Source organism: Camelus ferus, chromosome 33 (genome assembly GCF_009834535.1).
Source record: "Camelus ferus isolate YT-003-E chromosome 33, BCGSAC_Cfer_1.0, whole genome shotgun sequence".
Lineage (NCBI taxonomy): Eukaryota > Metazoa > Chordata > Mammalia > Artiodactyla > Camelidae > Camelus > Camelus ferus.
The window spans coordinates 1,654,394-1,673,070 of record NC_045728.1 but is presented as its reverse complement, the minus strand read 5'-3'; the positions used below and the strand labels follow the sequence as shown (position 1 = coordinate 1,673,070).

The 18,677-nt window shown below is 50.4% G+C and overlaps 1 protein-coding gene across 5 annotated transcripts in view; it reads right to left on the bottom strand.

Annotated features, from left to right (window-relative positions):
* OPCML (opioid binding protein/cell adhesion molecule like) overlaps positions 1-18,677 on the bottom strand; it is an 872,021-nt gene that overhangs the window by 140,205 nt on the left and 713,139 nt on the right. The gene's annotated exons all lie outside the window — the stretch shown is intronic.

Sequence of the window (18,677 nt, the reverse complement as noted above, 5' to 3'; positions counted from 1 at the left end):
CAGACACACACGGAGGGACGGCCCTGCAGAGACACGGGAGGAAGACAGCCGTCCCGTGTGCAACCAAGGAGACAGGCCTCAGGCGAGACCAGCCTGCTGACTCCTGGCTCTTGGGTTTCCCGCCCCCGGAGCTGTGAGAAAAGAGGTGTCTGTCGCTGAAGCCACAGCTGCTGTGCCCCCCCATGGCCGAAGGGGCGGGGGCTCCCTGCGGTCTCCTCTGTGGTCGCCTCCCAAGACCCCACCTGCTTATACATCCCACCAACATATGATGCTTGCAGGGACACAAACATTCAGAGTGCAGTGCAGATGGAAGCAGGCTTGAGGGCTAGCAGACAGACAGGTCGGATTACCTGCAGGGAAAGGGCAGTGGGCGGATTTCTTAGTGGTGGGGACAGAGACGAGCTCCCGCGGGCTCAGCTCAGGACAGGGTCACAGCCAGCCTGATGACCGTGTACCCAGCTTAAGGGCCACTCGGGAGGGAGGGAAGATAAAGTTCTCTTAAGACACGAAAGGAAGGAGAGACTTAACCACCCAGAGCCCTTGGTTCTAAGGGCTGTGTTCAGTGAACACAAACAGACAAAAATAATCAATTCAGATGAAAGCAACTGGTGTATCAGCAGAGGCTAAGAAAATAAATCAGTAAAATAAGGCAAAGCTAAATATTGATTGCAATCATAATTTTCATATTAAAAACACCTGAATTTAAACTTGTGAATAAGGAGCCAGCAAATTGCAGCCCGCAGGCAGAACCTGACCTTCCTTCCTCTTTCGTAATCAAGGTTTATTGAAACGCAGCCACGCTCACTCCTGCACGAGCTGCCTGCGGTTCCGTCCGGGCTGGAACATCGGAGCTGATTTGTTGCGATGATCACCCTGTGGCCTTTAAAGCTGAAGGTAGTCGCTGCTTGGCCCTTTTGCAGTGAGTTCCGGACCCCAGTGCCATGCACGGCTTTGAGGAGATGACGGGAGACGAGGCTGCGAGGGAGTGTGCGCGTGGACGTGAACGTTTACCGATGCCCTCGTTTTTGGGAGAAGGAATCATACGCTGATTTTCCTTAATTTCATTAAAAGCTATAAATTGAACTCTTTAAAGCCTTAAAGGTAAACATTAAAACAATAGGAACAAAATACATTATCTTTAAACATGTAAATTCAAAGAAGTGGGGGAAGACTTACATTTTAAAAGCTGTATAAATTAGTAGAAAGTCAAAAAAGGAAACAGGGAAAATAACAGAAAATAGAATCCTTTTCAAACTGTCTTTTTCTACGCAATTTCAGTTGCCCGCATTAGGAAGAGATTAAGCAAAAACATCGACCGTTGTCAATTCTAGGTACGGGGATTAATGTTTTGGTTTTACGGTCATCTATCATTTTAAACACTTTTTAACTTCTCAGAATTAAGTAATAAGACTTTAAAAATGACAGAAGAGCACAATGGCAACTGGGCCAGCCCCACGTGCCCGCAAGGCCACGTGCGCGCACACAGCAGACTGGAAGAGCAGGCATCACACTTCAACAGCAACACCTGCCCGGCCCCAGCACGCAGCACCCAGCCAAGCAATGCACGCCCCGCGAGACGGGATGGGGTGCCCGGACTGGTGAGTTACAGGTCCCTTCATCCCCTTGGTGAAATGGGTGATGATGCCAGGAGATGAGACTCGCCCCGTAGGGCTCAGCCCAGCCGGCCCTTTGGTAGGAGCTCACTGAGGCCACCTCTGCCGTGCGGACGGCCATTAGCTGTGAACGTGGCCACAGGGATGGTCAGCTGTGGTCAACCCATGCCAGAGTTCTGTTTCTTTATAAATTCTCTTTTTTCCCTCAAGTTCTGCACTTCAGGTTTGACCCTTTGGTCCCCACCTTAATGTCTGAAGGGCCATCCCTCAGTGACTTAGCCGTGTTCATGGTCTCAGCCACACCAGTACGTAACAGGTGATGAGACAGGGGACGTGTCCTGACAGTCCAGCAGCTTGCCCTGCACGCAGACGCTGGGAAGACTAACGTGCACCTTCACGCTGGTGTTTCACTCCGTCTTACAAGAGTGGGCACGGCCGAGTCTCTGAGTCTTACGTGTGCATGAACTCCTCTGGAGCTTGAATTTCTGGGCTTTCCAGAATGAATTAATTACACCGTCCACACGCACACGCCCAGCCCACCCACTTCGGCCGTGATGTCTCCCACATGTGTTTACGAGTGCAATTAGAGAAAGTTATTTTCTGAATAGAGTTTGCTAAGTGAAAAGTAGAGTCTTCAACTGGTGCTTTGAGTTTGCAAATCATATCCCAAGGCAGAAAAAAAAAAAGCATAAAACAAGAACTCATTGTAGCAAGAGCTGGAATGAAAACAATAGCCATAAATTCCGCCAGGGGCAGGATGGGAAAGTCCACATCCGTCACTAAGCAGGAAATTGAAAAATACAAATAAAAGACTAGTAACTCCCTGTTCATTCTCAAGTCCTAATGGCAGCTGGTCTGCACTTGTGCAGTGTTGTGGCAAGAAGCTTTTGTGCACAACTTGTGTTCGTTTTGAGGCGGGACAGTTCCAAAGCCTTGGTGATGCATAGGGCAGCCTTGCTGAACGTAACATATTAAACAGCTCACTAGGCTTACAAGGTTCAGGATGTTAAAAAATAAAATTGGACCAAGAGCTCTGTTTTGTGCCGAAGCCACAGAGATGATTTTTGAATAAGGAACACAACACTGCTCATCTGAGCTCGCTAACGACACCGGGGACGCCGGCTGCTGTACATTCTGACTCTGTCTGGAACGCACATCAGGGAGCGTCATCACACACAACGTCACGCGTCCAGGGCCCGACGACAGCTGATGCGCGGCTGGGAATAACGAGGCCGTGAGGTCACGCGTGGGTCCTGCTCCGAGGAAATCACTCTGCAGGCTTGATTCCTGCCCCTCCCGTGATCCGCAAGCCCCTGTCCCCAGCCCCTCCCCACCACCCAGGAAGGGTTTTTAAAAAAGCCAATTTCAGGTAACAAAATGAGCTGCTTATTTTCAAAAGGAGAGCAAGGAACCTAAAATGCACCCTGACTTGACCTCAGGCCATTTTTCTAGGGCGGACGGTAAGGATGGAGCGGGGGCCGGTAGGGGTCGGGCGAGCCCGTGAACCTTCAGTACAAATCGGGTCGGGCGAGCCCGTGAACCTTCAGTACGAACCGGGTCGGGCGAACCTGTGAAACTTCAGTACGAACCGCAGTGTCGAGGGGAGCCCTCAGCGTTTCCGGTCGAGAGCTCTGTCCACTGTCTGCAACGTTCTACAGGACTTTGGATTCTCCCAAGAAGGTGGTGTTCCTCATGACGACCAGCCCACAGATGGATGTGACCTGGGTGGACTGTTAAGGCAGCAGGCATGTCAAAATGTGTGTGTGTGTCTGTGCATGTGTGTGTGCGTGTGTATGAGTGTGCGTGTCTGCGCGTGTGTGTCTGTGCATGTCTGTGTGTGTGTGCATGTGTGTGTATGTGTGTGTCTCTGTGTGTGTGTGCATGTGTGTGTATTTGTGTGTGTCTCTGTGTGTGTGTGTGCATGTGTGTGTATGTGCACGTGTGTGTGTGTGTGTGTGTGTGTGTGTGTAGGCTGGGGATGGACAGACCGGCAGCAGACCAGGTGCAGTTCCCAGTGTGGTGGGGATAAACATCTTACAGGCATTTTTTTTTCACGTGCCTATTGGCCATTTGTGTATCTTCACTGGAGAAATGTTTGTTTGGGTCCTCTGCCCACTTTTGGATTGGGTTGTTTGTTTGTTTCTTTGTTTTTTATTGAGTTGTGTGAGCTGTTGGTATATTCTGGACATTACTCCCTTAATTATGATGATAATTATTAATGATGTCGGTCTCATCATTTGCAAATATTCTCTCCCATTCTGTAGGTTGTCTTTTTTGTTTTATTTATAATTTCCTCTGCTATGTAAAAGCAGTATACATTTAATTAGGTCCCATTTGTTTATTCTTGCTTGTATTTCTGTTGCCTGGGTGGACTGCCCGAGGAGAAATTGCTGAGATCTATGTCGGAGAATGTTTTTGCCTGTGTTTTCTTCTGGGACGTTTGTGGTGCCTTGTCTTCTATTTATGTCTTTAAGCCATTCTGAGTTTACTTCTGTGTATGGTGCTCCACCTTCACTGATAGGCATGAGGCTGTCAAGCTTTCCCAGCACCACTTGCTGAAGAGACTGTCTTTTCTCCATGGTATATTCTTGTCTCTTTTGTCGAACACTAAGTGACCTTTTTAGTGTGGGAGTTTATTTCTGGGCTTTCTACTCTATTCCATTGATCCATATGTCTTTTTCTGTGCCAGCACCATGCTGTTTTGATGACTGTAGCTCCGTAGTGTTGTCTGATGTCTGGGAGGGTTATTCCTCCAGATTTGTTCTTTTTCTTCAGTATTGCTTTGGAAATTCTGGGTCTTTTGTGATTCCATATAAATTTTAGAATTATTTGTCCTAGTTCTATGAAAAAATGTCCTGGGTAATTTGATAGGGATTGCATTAAATCTGTAGATTGCTTTGAGGAGTACGGTCATTTTAACAATATTAATTTTTCCAATCCAAGAACATGGGATATCTTTCCATTTTTTTACGTCATCTTTAATTCCCTTAATCGGTGTTTTATAGTTCTCTGTGTATAAGTCTTTCACTTCCTTGGTCAGGTTTATTCCTAAGTGTTTTATTTTTTTGATGTGATTTTTAAAGGGGATATTTTTTACTGTCCTTTTATAATATTTCATTGTTAGTGTAAAAAATGCAACAGGTTTCTATATGTTAATCTTATATCCTGCTACCTTGCTGGATTTGTTTATCAGCTCTAGTAGTTTTTGCACTGAGTCTTTAGGGTTTTCTAAATATCACTAATTATCAGAGAAATGCAAATCAAAACTGCAGTGAGGTATCACCTCACACCAGTCAGAATGGCCATCATTCAAAAGTCCACAAATGACAAATGCTGAACAATAGCCAAGACATGGAAACAACCTAAATGTCCATCAACAGATGACTGGATAAAGAAGCTGTGGTATATTTATACAATGGAATACTACTCGGTCATAAAAAAAGAATAAAACTTCCATTTGCAGCAACATGGATGGACTTGGAGATCATCATTCCAAGTGAAGTAAGCCAGAAACAGAAAGAAAAATACCATGTGATATTACTTACATGTAGAATCAAAAAAAAAAAAAAGGACACAAATGAACTTACTTACAAAACAGAGATAGACTCAAATTTATGATCACCAGTGGGGGAAGGCAGTGGGAAGGGATAAATTGGGAGTTCAGGGTTTGTAGATGCTAACTACAATAACAGATAAACAACAAGGTCCTACTATAGAGCACAGGGAACTATATTCAATACCTTGTAATGGCCTATAATGGAAAAGAATATGAAAAGGAATATATATATATATTATATATACGTATAACAATTCTTAAGCTGTACATGAGAAATTAACCCAACATTGTAAATCGACTATACTTCAATTTAAAAAAACAAAACAGCTTATGGTCAAGCAACAATACAGCTGGCGGTATCTGGAAGCTCCCGGCAAACCTTTAACCAAACGCCTCTTGGAGGCCAGAGACCTTGCCTGCCCAGGGCCTCAAGGAGACAGCATCCTCCTGTCCCCAGAGATTCCTAGAGCCTGAAGATTCATTTGCACTCACCCCGTTAAGAGCCCTTGCTCAGGACAGTGGCACCCGGGGACGAGCTATTCTGGGAGCTGAGACAGCGGAGGACAGCGCTGAATCTCCGCAGTCTAATGGGCCCCGCGAGGCAGTAAATCTCACAGCAACTTGACACGTTAATATAGAAGTACAGTCTGTTATAGCAAAGGGAGATGGTCTTAGTCCTTACGGGGAAACCAGCAATCCAAAAATGAGAAGTGTGCGCTGGCAACTTGTGAAAAATGTGGTTACCGCTGAGTGCTGAAGAGCAGGGCTTCATGGCTTCCCTGCGGAGTTCCCATCGAGGGCAAGCTCGGCCCCCGCTCGCCCCGGACCCCGCAGGGCCCATCACTCCACATCTGCTGACCCGCGTCCTTAGGAATCAGGCCACCTGTGCAGTGCAGCCAGTGGGGGAGAGCCAGTGAGGACACCGCGTGTGGTCCTGGGGTACCACACGGGCACTGTCTCTCTGAAAGTATGTTTTCCCCCGTGTCTTTGTCCCACTGTGGCTGCATGGAGCACATTTCTGCACGACTCCACAGAAAACAACTTAATTATCCAATAACAGGGAGACGGTTTGGTAAATTACAGGATGAAATATGATGACTTCTATTGCAGCGATCATTATAAAGACCAAATAGAAAGAAATGGGGAATATTTATGTTCAGTGTTCAAGGAACGTGTAAACTATGGCCCTGTCGGAACAGATGTAAAACCATGGAATTGCAGTGCCCAGGACGGGACGGTAACATGTGAGGCTGCAACCAGTTACGTTAGAAGAAAGAAATGATGTAGGTTTTTTTTTTTTCCATTTTGCAAATTAGGTTTAACACTGTTGTAACATTATATTCTTAAGGCATATATTTTTAATAAACCACGGGCACCAGGAGCTAACTTAATTTATTAACACCTTTTGCCTTTTCTGGTGAGTCATTATCTAACACTAATATTTTTAGCACACATCTAATTTTCTCCCCAAAGCTGCAGCCCAAGTACAGCTGGAGAGGGAAGACAACATATTTCTTACACCCACGACTTTGCTCACTTCTCAGTGACTTAAGAGATAGACCTGGTTGTTGTGCAACCTAAGGTTAATTTAACCAAATTGATATATATTGTTCTGGGGGAAGAGTCAGCTCCATGGGGAAACTTTCCATCATTCTGTTTTATTTTACTTTGTTTTGCTTTTCTCTCAAATAATGCTCTAAAAATAACTGTCACGAGGGCAAGTTCTGAGTGACCGCTTCCAGCAGGTCGGGGTCGAGGGGACTGGGGATGAGTCCAGGGGCTTCTGGATGTGCTTTGGAAGCTAGTGCATGGACCACACATTTGGGATGATAGCATTTGGAGTCTCTACAAGAGAAAGGCTTTAATGAGATGCAATTAGAGCAGGGACTATGTGTGACTTGTTCAAATTCAGGAAAATATTTTTTCTCAAACTGAGAATTATACATGGCTTCCTACAGGTCATTACACAGGTGAAGCAAAAATCACTTGTTTATATGTTTGTGAAGTTACTTATTGCATTATTCTTGATGTGCACCCATCTATATTTTAGTATCAAAAATAGTCAAGCTTCAACAAAACTAGACAAGTCAACCTCGCTCCCATACCCCGTCCCCTCAAGTCTATGCACGCTGTCAGTCCAGCAGGATGCAGAGCTGGTCAGATCACAAAGGCTGCCCTCTCCTGTGCTTTGGTGTATCTGGGATTACGTAGGAAGTTCCATCCAACGGGCTGACAGCTTCCCAAAGGCGGAGGAAGTGTATCTCACCCACTCGGTTCACATACAAGGTAACAAAAATTATTGTGAAAAGCGAACTATTTGGCTGACCTGGGATGGCTAAGAAGTGGGGATGGGGCTGAGCACGGAGGCAGAGAAGAGAGGCTTAGCTTCCAGTCCTGCCCGACTTCGCAGCCCTTACACCTGAACAGATGCGTGAGCAGTCCCAGAGGTTTCCCAGGGGCAGCCCCAGAGGGGAGAGAACTGCAGCAGATACGGTGGAGCCGGTTCCTTGGCGATCTTGGCCACTGTATCTCCTTAACGGTAGACGGATATTTTAAGAACTTACATATATTTATTGGAAGGTCAATTGTCCCTTATTTGCACTTAAATTTCTTTTTCTTCCTCCTTTTTTGATAAATGCAAATGAGAAGTGCATTAATACTTTTATTAAATCTGAAATATGGTTTCAATTCTATAAAACAGAATAATCCATCAGCCTGTGGAGCTGGCTTCTGTTCGTGTGCGCACACTGCTCTCTGCAGACCAGGGTGACTGACGAAACATCGTTACAGACCTGGGCTCCCTGGTGACAGCGAAGACGGCCAGACCCCAGAGGACGGGGTTCCCGAATGAGAGAGGCCACACACAGTGATCAATCAAAAGAAAGACGGGGACAGAAAGATGGGGGACACCTCACTACAATGAGTGATGAGATTCAAGTGACAACGAGGGGACCCAAATTTCCAAGAGCCACGGAGGCGGGGACTAAACTGTGATTTAAAAACAGGTAGGTTTAGCTTAATGCGCACAATTACCAGAAATCAGTTACACATGAGCGGGAGTCCAGGGCTCGTGACCACAGTGAAGGCACTATCTCTTGCCCAGCTTCTAGAAAAATAAATTCAGGCTCAGAGTCTGCTGAAGGGAAGAGACCTGCCTTCCAGCGAGAAGGGTCCCCGTCACATGTTGGCAAGTGATTTTCTCGGTCTTCCTCAAATGACCTGGAGCCACGGGCTTAGATGTCCATGCACTTGGAGATAAGCAAATTGCTGGACACTGAGTCTGAAATAAAAATGACACCCAGGACCCAAAACAGCACAGTGCCTGCCCCTTAGAATGGAGCTGTAGAGGGGTAAGTGGTCCCCACCCCGTGCCTAGCCCCGAGGGAGCACGGGGTCCAAATGCCCACGTGATGGCCGTTTCCCCAGCCCTCCAGCGCGCGGCAGGGCAAACACCTGGTAGTGACAGAGCCCTCACGTTTGGTCTGTTGGTCTGTTGCCTGATGAGTTGCTACACTGGGAAATGCTAAGTAGGAAGCTCTGTCCCCCTCTCCCCAAAATAGCAAGTGAAAAACTGCACGGTAGGTGTGCTAAGAGATCCTCAGCTCCAGAGACTTACAGAACACGTGAGTGTTCCCTGCCGAACCTCCATTTACTCAGCGGATTCTCCCTCACACAAGCCAGACGGACCAGACCGTGCCGCACACCAGACCGGTCATGGCCCCCTGGCTGCTGCGCCAGGGGCTGGGGATGTGGCCGGTGACCTAGTGATCACGTTGATCTCCTTTCCCAGCAGGAAAGAGAATCAGAAGTGTGTGCATGGGATGAACAACACTATATGTGCATTTATGGTCTGCCCTGGCTAGGACAACTTCCAGCCTCCAAAATATGCCAAAGGGGCTGGATTTCCTGGACATTCTGAAGAAGATCCCACTTGTCCGTGTTGATGACGTCTTGCTCGTTAGAGCAGAAGAGCGGGGACTAGCAAGCACATCGGAGGCTCTGGAAAGATGCATTTATTCCACTCAGAGATCCACGTCACTGCCACTTTTAGGGACTCAGTAGTTGGACACACAGAGACATCCTCTCGACAGTAACAGATGGCTGCGTGTCATACCTCCCACCACTAATAAAGAGGCACCAGGCTCGGGAGCCCCCTGCAGGTGCGCACTCTGCGCTCGGGCATCCCTGCCTGATTCACTGACTGTGTGACATCGTGGGGCATGGAAGGCTGCCAGCTTTGGCCGAGGCCCAGAGTAGGAAGCTGCTCCGTAGCAAGTCCAGGCTGCCTGCAAGCAGCCCTGATGCATGGGCCACAAGCCTGACAGGCCTTATGGGGCCGTGCCGTCCAACACGGGGACTGAGCTTATGGCAAGTCCCAACAGAGAATCACCCCAAAGACACTTAGGGTTTTGGAAAAGGCCAGGCCATCTCCGAGACACAAAGCAACTTCAGGAATGACGTTTGGTCCTAGAAGAGACAGAGCACAGGCACAGTAAACAAATTATGGTTACGGGGGGAAGGGGATTGGAAGGGATAAACTGGGATTTCGAGATTTGCAAATATTAGCTGGTATGTAGATAAACAAGGTTTCTCTGTAGAGCGCGGGGAACTGCATTTAATATGTTGTCGTAACCTATAATGAAAAACAGTACGAAGACAAATGTATGTACCTACACGCGTGACGGACACGTTGCACTGTGCACCAGTAACTGTAACTGGCTGCAATTGAAAAACACACTTGTGTCTGCCTCCAGCCTGCGTTGAGATGCTACCAAAATGGTCCGTTGAACCTGCCGTTTCTGCATTCAACACACACGTGTTTACAGTTTACTTTGTGACAAATATGGGGCTGGCCGTGGGATAGTCAGTCATGGTTCCCACTCTCAGGAAGAACTAAGGCAGTGAATGAGTGCAGCCTTCCAGATTCCCATCGCTGCTTCGATGGAAAAGAGCAGGGTGCCATGGAGGGCAGAGACACGAGAATCCGGGGGTTCTCTGAGGGCAGGACCGTGGAGCGGAGGTCTGCAGGACGACTGGCGGCCGGGCGGGCAGGAGCGGGGCGTGGCGTCCGGGCTGGTGGAGCGTCCTCGGGAAAAGCGTCTCTGTGTGATCCTGGCAGAGAGGTCGGGGGAAGTGGGAGTCTGGGGCACAGACAGCAGAAGTGGCAAGATGAGGTCTAGGTGAAAACCCTTTCTTTGGAAGCCCTTCTTCATAGGCGTTTTCACAGGAAAAGCTGCGCTTCTTCTGAACCAGGGATGAGCCGTTTTTCCTTCGAGAACCGGAGGAGAGTAAACACTGTAGTCTTTGAGAGCCACAGCCGTCTCTGGCACACATTCTACTTCCCATTTTTGAAAACAGCACTTTGCAAAGGCCTCTGGGCTCACGAGCGGCAGCTGCACTTGGCTGCTGGGCTTGGCTCGCTGCCCCTGTCCTGAACGACGGGGGTGTCCCTGTTTACGGACAATGGAAACTGTCTAACCATCTGCTTGCCCTCTTCACTTTGGCAGTCAGGATGCTCACAGCTGAACTGTGTCTCAGCTGACTGGCTGTGAAAGGCTTTATAAATGTATTTCAATGTGTGAACTATGAATGTTATTACTATTCAAATTTCACTTTTTCTTGACCCAGATCTCTTCATCTTTAAAAAAAAATCTAATGTATCTGACATCTTTCTGAAAGTCATGTCAAATGTTTCTCAGGATGATGTGCACAGGAATAAATGATTGAATAGATGGATAGATGAAACAGTGCCTCTCTGGAGATGCTGTCCGCGGAACGGGGGTGCGCAGGGCCTGAGGGAGAGGCGTGAGCTCTGGGAGCAGACAGCTGCACCTTCTATTGTTTTCATTTGGTCCGAACCCTGGCAGGAACCCGTGCAGTCAGAATTTTTCAGTGTCCGTGGCTCACCAGGCAATGTGCTCAAAGTTTACCTGCCTTGTCTCATTGAAGCCTCACAAGAACCTGAGGTTGGTGACACTCTGACCCTATAGATGAGGGAAAGGGACCGGCTTCCAGTAGCCGGTGGAGCCCAGGTTTCCCTGCCTCCAAAGCCCAGCTCTTGGGGTGACTCTGAGTGAACTGGCCGGACAGACGCTGCTCTCTCTGCACACTGGGTCCTGGCACCCACGACGGAGCAGTGGAGTGGTGACCAGGGCCACAGGGTGGCCACCGTCCAGGAGCACATGTGCCTTTGTGTGCTCTGCTTGTGGGGGACCCTTTCCCTGGGGGCCTCCTGGAGCCTCTGGTTTCCTTGGTAATGCATCTGACAGCTTGCCGAATGCTGAACATGTTTTTTAAAACTATGTATTTTTTAAGTTTATAAGGCTAAGGAAATTATCTCGGTGCTTTCCATAATTCTCTGGAAGAACCAATATCTCCCAGAAATCTGTAAAAAACAACCTATTTAAAACCAGTGTCCTTAGATCACAGCTTGCCTGCCCCCCCCCCCCCGCTGCCCCCCTTCCCTCCTATTCAGATGTACACAAAGCCACACTGCGGTTCCAGGTAATCCATCTCTGCCGGCCAGTTATCCCTGATTGCAGGTCACATAATCTCCCGTCCAAGATGCCGTAATCATTTCTACAGGAACTCAAAGGGGTGCGTTTGGGAAGCAGAGGAGCGGCGGTGGGGAGAGGCGCTCGGAGAACAGGGGCCCCCCGCCAGGCAGGCGCCCTCAGTCCCGGAGCGTGGGAGCCGACATGGAATCGCTGTCTCTCTCCCTCTCCCTTTTGAGAAATGTATTTCACGCACCGAACGGTTCTGAAATTAAGCCCTGAAAGATCTGCCTCATTACCTGCAGAGCAAAAGAGGACCAGCTCTTCGCGTCTCCTGTGTTTGACCTTTCTGTCGCTTTCCCTCAGCAACGTCCAACGCCTGCTTCTCCAGGTTCCAAGAGGCCCGACGCCTGGCCTCGTGGTCTGACGATCTCAGGCCTCAGCCCCCTCATCTCTAAGGCGGGGACAGTCACCGCCGCGTCTCTCTGGGTATCAGAGGAGTCACTGCTTTAAATATGAGAGATGTTCCCGAACTGCGAGGTATGTTTTCTGTATTATCAGAAAAATATAAGGAAGTATCGTTCCTGCATTTCCGAGAAGCATTAGCCCAGACACATTCCACGGGGACATTTCTGTTTTGTGTGAGTGTCGCGAGAGGAAGGAAGATAGATGGGCAAACAGACTGACACCACGCAGTGCGGGACGGACGTGCGGGACTCCGAGGCAGCAGCAATCAAGTGAAATGCTTGAAAGAGAACAGACTCTGTTTCTAGGCAAGTGCCCTTAACAGTGAAAACGAGAGTGCAGAAACACCGAAAGCGCACTTCTATAGACAGCGTTGTTTCCAACCCGAGAGCCGCACGAGGGGCAGTACCAGCCCGTCGGCCACAGTAGGGGCGGACCCCTCACCACGCTCTGTGCGAGGAAGGGACGTTGTCCCGACGTGGCAGGAGCCCTGAGCTGCTTTCCACAGCCGGTGTTCCTTTTGTGCAGACGCCCGCTGCGTGTGGCAGGGTCCGGAGGGATGACTGCCACCTGGGCCCGCACGTCGCTGCAGGGGGGCAGGGCGGGGGCCGCGGGGAAGTAACTCAGCCCAGGGTGACCCGGGGGCCTGGTGCGCGTCGGGAGAGAAGACAGAGAGCTCGGGGACCCAAACTTCCCGTAACGTGACGGGCATGAGCAGAGGCCAGGGGCCCTGACCTGCTGAAAGGCTCGTTACCATCAGGCCCTGAGTCACTGATGTGGGTAAACTGAGGCTTCCCTCGGAGGGTGAGCGAGTCCTCAGCCGAGTGAGTGTCCTCTCACGAGAGCCGGCCAAGCTGGCCGCACCTCCCTGTCCCCACCCCGCGGCCGCCCTCACGGGCCCTGAGCTGGCCTCCTGGACGCAGCCTGGATTCTTAGGCCAACGCTCCTCCGTCGCACCAGCGCCTCCTGCATTTACTTCCTGGTTCTCAAAACAAAGAAGTGGCCCAGGAGGTAGAGAGACCGAGGGCAGCTGACCGGAACCACACACGGACAGCTGGCCAGGACGCAGGCGCGCTGTGTGTCCCATGCAGCGGGCTCGCCCGCCTTTGCTCACGCATTGAGCTAATGGTTACCGATGGCTCTGTGGGTGCCGAGCACGCAGTGGTAAGTAAAGAGCAGGTTTCCCTTCAGGGAGGCAACCTGTTCATGGGATTCCGGAGGACGGGCGACAGGGGACACACGCGGAACAGCACAGAAATGGCAGCCATCTTGGATAACAGTGCCAAGTGAGGAAGCACAGGCGAAGGAGCGCGGTGTCTGAGGGCTCGTGGGAGCCGGGAGGCCTCGGGAAGAACGGCGTTGGGCAAGCGCCCGTGTGGGGGCCTGGGAGGCGTGCGTTCCAGGCGGACGGAAGCCCGAGGTCGGGGTTCCCGCAGACGGAAAGGGCGCGGCGGGCCTGAGGCCAGCGAGGGCGCGGTGCGGCGGGGACGCGGCGGGGACGCGGCCGCAGAGGATGAAGTGGGAGGAGGCGAGCACGCATCACTGCTACCTTGCAGACCTCCACAGCCACTTGACTTCGCATTTCATTTCAAATGCAACGAGTGAGGCCACATTCAAATCTCTCTTCTGCAAAGCGATGCAGCCCAGTTCGTATTTAAAGAGGACACCAACTTGCAGTCTTAGGGATGGACTGACGTAGGGGTGGGGCAGGGGGCGCCGCAGAGAAGGGAAGGCCGGCGAGGAGACAGGGTGGGGCGGGGGGGGGGACCATGGCAAGAGCAGCTGTGGGAGAGCAGAGGTGGGGTTTGAGAGGACGCTTCGAGGCACAGCCAGAGGGACCAACAACTGACTGGGTCTCAGGGTTCGGGGCTTGTGGGGGAGACTCAAGATGAATTCTAGGGATAAGTTGAACCAAGAACAATTCATTGTTTACTGATGAAAATGTCGAATTGACTCATTAATGTTGCTTGTCCCGGAGCCACGAAAAATCAATTCTAAGAGAAAAACAGCTTTATTAGATTAAAGAAAAATATATGATGATCAGAATCGTTAACATTTTAAGAGGATTTGCCAGCGCTAAACAACGTGCCAACTGTGTAAACACATTCCCATCCAGTTTCCTCGTACTGGTAACGGAGAGCGCCGCGTGTCACCCCACCTCTGCAAGCGGACAGACGTTAGCCGCCTTTACTGACGCCCCAGAAACAGGAAGAAGGGGACTAAGTATGGGAACCTCCGCCTTGTTTCCTAACGGTGACTCTACACTGTCTCCACCTACACTTAGCCCGCGACGCTGCTGCGTGTCCCGACGGCAGCAGGAGTAAACGCAGACTTAGAGCTGGAGATTCCTCACCCTCGGCGCAACAAGGCAAGTTAAGAGAGGCAGGGGCACAACTACACAAATAAATGGAACTCAGAGAATATCGAGGTAACAGTTTTCACCTGCTGATCTGTCGGAAACATTGTAGAATACCGTCCCTCTCGGCACAGACAGGAGGATACGGTAACCGTCCCACGACACCGGTGATCACTGAGCTGCTTCCAACACACGCGCAAGAGAAACCAGCCAGGGAAACGCAGGGAGCTGAGACGGCTGGGGGGTGATATTCGTATATTTAAAAAAAATATATGTTGAGACATATGCCTTTATAATTTAAAAGTTACCATTTATATGAATTTACCAGAACACCTGTATAAGGATTTTCGTATCTCTAAATTTCCAATTGAGGAAAAATCTTTGTCAAATCATGAGTTATCATGTTTGTTCAAAAAGTCTAATGAAGTAAGATGCAGAACAGACATTGCATGGCCAGGACCAGGGAGAAAAAGGGTCGGCCCCCAGAGGGGCGGGCTGGCTCAGCCCAGAGGGTCTGCTGGTCACGGTTAAACACCGAGCTACCTCACCAAGTCCACGAAAGGGGTGAACGTCCAGGACGGTCAGGTCTGGAGGGAACAGCGCCATTTCTGATTTCGTGAACCAGCCTTCATTTCAGAGGCACATCAGCATGTCCTCCAAAAGGGTGTTCTGTCTGACCAAACGCTGAGGGTCCGAAGAAGACCTGTCCTGGCTCCACTGTCACCATGTCGGCCAAGATGGCAAGGTCTGGCTCTGCCGTCCTGCTGCTGCGCAGATGCCGTCACAGCAAATCCCAGCACAGGAGGAACAGCCTGAAGAAGCTTAGACCCGTTCTTCTCTGTGTCCTTCGTGCGGGTTTCAGTCACAACGGTGGACACATCACTTCTGCACTGTCTGCTGCTTCGCCTGGGGAGCGAGACCCTGAGAACAGGACCCATACCTTTGACTGTCATCACCTGCCCCCTGGCACGGAGTGCGGCTTTGGGAAGGCAGAGCGTAAGTATCTGTTCAATGGTTTCATTAACAAACCCACCGACCTAGTCCAGAGCACACATCGTATGGATCAAACCCAGGCCCGCACGGCGAGGTGGACGCAGAACCAGCCTCACGCGATGTTTCTTAGCTCGGGTTTCCCAACCCCCAGTGTATCGCTGCTACTCTATCTATTTCAAGGCATGTCAGCATAAAACAAAATTAAATGAAAACTGAAAAAAAAAATCCTTTCCTTGAAATGGTTGGGATCAATTTGACCTCCGTTGGAAAACTCCATGTTCAACGTATAATCCGAGTTTTGTGTCTCAGCAGCCTGAGGGGCCGTTCTTGGTGACGGCGTCCGTGGGTGGCCTCAGCTGAGGTTTGCAGGAGGGCCGGGAAGGAGGAATTGCATCAGGAGATGGGAAGAGGAGACGGGGGAGCAGGAGAAAAGTGTTCTGAGAACACGATCCAGGGAGAGGAGGATGTTAAGAAGTAAATTAAAAAATAGGGCACGTTGAGCAAGGAATAATATTTCTACAAAAATGATAGTGAAATGGAATGGGGCCGAGCGTCATGTAATGAATGTGCCCCCATCCCGCGGCTGAGAATCTGTGGGCAGGTTATTAACAAGCAGATGGTTCTCCCTAACACCTGTCTGCACCACAAACCTTCACTTCTTTTTTTTTTTTCCTTCTTTTTGCTGAATTGCAGGTTTCCATTAATGAAAACTCTGAAGATTCTAAAACCTATTTCAGCTCTGGGAGCTGAGCACAGACAAGCAACTGCTGCACGAGAGAGGTAAAGGGCTGGGGGAGTCGGGGTATGAGCTCGCGGCACGAGCCCCGCAGAATTAGGACCTGCGCCTACAGATACAGCGGAAATTTCCCTCCCCGACATGTAAAGGTCTTGGAGGAAACGCACACTAGCCCCTAGGCTGTTACGGCTCCGAGCCCCAGCAGGACAGCACAGGGGAGTCAGGCTCAGGGTCTGGGGCTGGCCGGCGCTCCGGGGCTCTGTCTCCCCCGCCCTCACGCCGCTTCCCCCGGGGGGTGACAGGTGACAAGGGCGGGTCGGCCCAGAGCCCTGCATGGCCCTGTGTCACCTGACTTGGCTGTGGATCAAATACAGCTTTTCCTAACAGGTGCTGCCCCTCTGCTGGGTTTGGCTGTAGCTTCAGGGAGTAGATGCTACACTGTCAGAGTGAAGAGAGGTGGCTTGGGAATCAGCTAAATCTGGATCGGACCCTGACTCAACCCCTCGGCCGCGTGACGCCAAGCCAGTGATTCAGCCTCTAAGACTGGATTCTCACCCGCGTAACCTCAGCACAAAAATGTGCGTCCATGGCTTGTACAGATCACGTGAGAAAATGCTTCTAAGGTGCTTGTCACAGGGCCTAAGAACCAGTTAAGTGATCGACAAATCCGGGGCATTATTATTATTACTATGGCTACATTTGGACAAAGTATTGCATAAAACGCCTAAGAGACCAGAAACATACGTCTGCCTCTGTCTATATTTTCCTTTGTGTCTCCCTCTTCCTTCTGTTTCTTCTTCACAAAAACCACCCGCTTGCGTCTGCACTACAGGTGTGCTCTTAGACAAGAGCTGTTCTAGGACAGCAAAACGTCCCCTGCCTTTTGTGTCAGGGCCGGTAGGAAAGCCACCTGGAAAGAGGAGATGACGCAGAAGCAGAGGGACTTTCCACACCCACTGCCCCCTGCGGTCCCCGAGGGCCAGAGCAACCGCCTCTCGGGGCGAGGGGCTGCGGGTGGTGTCTGGCCCCCAGGGAGCTGTGTGAGCCGAGCTGTGGGCACCACCCCCAGGAGGCGAGGGCAGTTTCTTGTGTCTGTGATGAGCAGACATGTCACCTTGTCTTGGGGGACTATCTCCTTTACTCTCAAGCCCGAAGCACCGTATCTTTCCCAAAGCATGTGAAACAGCATTTGGTTTAAACGTGTAACAAAGTGAGTCCATGGGACTCGACTTCCCGTTGACAGAGCTGAGCCATCAGTGGGCCAGACGCTCAGGCGAGGTCCGGCGGCTGCAGTCCCTCCTCCCTGGCAGCAGAGTGACGGCTGGCGGGTTCGCTCCCACGGCTGTCCCCCACCTCCCCCCGAGAGTGGCCGGAAAGTTGGGGGGCTGCATCCCACCCCTCCACGCTGCCCTGCTGCCTCTCCCTGACAGAGCGTCTCTGTGCCCCGCACCTCGCACCTACCGCATTTACTGAAGCATCATCCTTTTCGTTAAACATAGCACGCACGGGATGTCTAGTCAAATGTTTGATGATACATCAAATCAGAGACAGAAAAAGAGCCACCATGCCGTTTAGTCTGTGAAGTCTAACCTGCTATTCCTTCTCTCCTGCCAGCGACGTTTCTCAGCCACCCTGGCTCTATAGCAGCTTGATGTGGACTCACCGATACTATGTCTTTTCACAACATGTCATATGCAGAGACATCTAATAACACAGGCACACTTTCCCTTTGTTGAGCCTGAATAAAGCCGACATAAAAGAGGCGAGCGTCGAGGCGCCTACCAGAGCCTGTACCTAAGCTATCTCTGGGGTCCTCTGGCTTGTACACACCTGTTTGCCCTGTGATGACTCGGGGGCTCGTACTGGCCTCTTATTCTTGAGTCCTTCCTGCTAACAGGCTTCAAAATAGCCCCAAACTTGATCAGAACCAAGACAAAGAAAAGGGAAGCTCTCATTCCAGTCGGGACTTCGAGCTCCTGAAAGGGTTCGTGGTGAGTATTGGCAGCGCCTTTTTTTTTTTTTTAATGGAAACACAGCCAGTTACAACGTGTCCGCTGACTATTGCACAAGTGATTCGCAGCGAGGGCTGCAGAGCATGAGGCTTGCACAGAGCACGGCGAGGAGGTGAAGCCTGACCCGCAGAAGGGATGGCGTCACCGCCGCCGAATTCTGAGGTTGTACATATCGGTGACGACGCACTGGGACAAAACCTACAGAGGTAACACAGATACAACACGGATACGCTTTATACGTAGGTAGGTGTGCGTGTCACTTCACAGGCTACAGAATGCATTTCAATGTCTCACCGTTTTCTTTTATTCCATACATTTGGCACAAGCTTTTTCAAGTGTCCCCAAGTCCCTGCCTGGATACCCTCTGGTTTCTCTATCACTTTATTCCTTTCTTATCTCCTTTCAAGACCAAGTGTAAAGACCGTGCCTTCCTGTGAAGCCGGCTCCAACCA